Below are 2,205 nucleotides of genomic sequence, written 5' to 3'. Positions count from 1 at the left end.
CCCAGTGGGGTGATGTGCAGGAGGCAGCTGATTGATGCTTCTCTCTCATCGATGTTTCTAATTCTCTATTCCTTTCCAAAAAATCAATAATAAAATATATATTTTTAAAAAACTGACATCAAGGAAAAATAAGGAATTCTCAAAAATCAACAGTTGAAAAAACAAAACACAAATAATCCAATTGGAAATTGGCAAACACACGCACGCACACACACACACATGCACACACATGCACACGCACACACGAAAAGACATTTCTTCAAAGAGAATTACAGATGGAAAATAAGCAAATGAACCCGGCTGGCGTGGCTCAGTGATTGAGTGTCAACCTATGAACCAGGAGGTCATGGTTCGATTCCCCATCAGGGCACATGCTCGGGTTTCTGGCTCGATCCCCAGTGGGGGTTGTGCAGGAGGCAACTGATCAGTTATTCTCTCTCAGCATTGATATTTCTCTCTCTCTCCTCCCTTCCTCTCTGAAATCAATATATATACATATATATATACATATATATTATTGATTTTTTACAGAGAGGAAAGGAGAGGGATAGAGAGATAGAAACATCAATGAGAGAGAAACACCGATCAGCTGCCTCCTGCACAACCCCACTGGGGATGTGCCCACAACCAAGGTACATGCCCTTGACCGGAATCGAACTCAGGACCCTTCGATCCGCAGGCCGACACTCTATCCACTCTAGCCAAACCGGTCAGGGATAAAAATATATTTTTTAAAAGAAAATAAGCACAAGAAAATTCTTCAAATTATTAGCTATCAGGGAAATGCAAATTAAAACCATAGTATTATTTCATTACACACCAAGATACCTAAAATTTTAAAATAGTGTTAGCAACCAAATGCAGGTGAAGATGTAAGCAATCTGGATCATTCATACACTGGTCATCCTCCTATATAATAAAATGCTAATATGCAAATTGACTAAACGGCAGAATGACCGGTCGCTATGATGCTCACTGACCACCAGGGGACAGAGGCTCAATGCAGGAGCTGCCCCCTGGTGGTCATGCATTTATATAATATTTTTATATAAAAATTTTTATAAAATTTCCATTCACCCCTGTGACTCTAGGAGAAAAGTGCAACTGAAATACCAGTTCTATGACCAGTTTGCACGTGTAGATGATTATACTGCCAGACTTTACAGTTAAGGAAGATTTCACAATAGGTTCAAAGAATATGGAGCATGTTCTTTTAAATAATTATAAACTTCAGAAGAAACAAAAGTTGTACAAGAAAGGAAATGTAATCAGCTGATCCTACTTGGCTCAGCAGTTATCACTATTGACGCAGCCATAGTGGTAATGATACACATTCTGAATTACGATGTAAATAGCAATTATTGTAAACTCAGTTGAAAGATTATACCTTATCTACAGGGTAGAACTAAATAATGTCAACCATTGGTATATAAACATATATCTGTTTATGTGCATTATCTAGAAATTGAGATGTCACTGGAAGAAACAGCTAAAATGCACTGAGTGGTTTCTCTAAACACTGGCTTTTTCTAGCCTCACAAGACTTTATTTGTATGTATTATTACTTACATAATTTTTAAATATATTTTCATTGATTTCAGAGAAGAAGGGAGAGAGATGAAAACATCAATGATGAGGGAGAATCATTGATCAGCTGCCTCCTGCACTCCCCCTAATGGGGTTCGAGCCCGGAACCCGAGCATGTGCCCTTGACCAGAATCAAACCCAGGACCCTTCAGTCCATAGGCCGACGCTCTATCCAATGTGCCAAACCAGCTAGGGCTCCATGATTCCTTTTTACCTCATGCCAATCATATACATTTGGAAGGAGAAGTCCTAGAAAATTTTGCAACTCAAAATCAGGAAGTCTTTACCTATCACAGGCTTATGCCGGGAGCCGGTCCATCCTTGCTGTTTCAAGGGACCTGGCATATATGGCATACTGTTCTTAATATATTTACTCACCTTCTTGGCACTATGTTTTAACCAAGGTCACCTCTCCGAGAAAGGTTGTTTCCCCAGGTAGAGATTTTCCCCTGAAGTTAGGGAGGGAATAAATCCCCTTCACTAACTGCCAGGCGGGTAATTAATCTTTTTAACTAGGAACAATCATGCTTAAGCTACATAATCTTTACTCCCTGGAATGGAGATAAGAAACGCCCTAACCTTTGGAATAGAGATTGATAGGATTGAATCAACTGTTAG

This window comes from Myotis davidii, unplaced genomic scaffold (genome assembly GCF_000327345.1).
Source record: "Myotis davidii unplaced genomic scaffold, ASM32734v1 scaffold7332, whole genome shotgun sequence".
Lineage (NCBI taxonomy): Eukaryota > Metazoa > Chordata > Mammalia > Chiroptera > Vespertilionidae > Myotis > Myotis davidii.
This window is presented reverse-complemented; position numbering follows the sequence as displayed.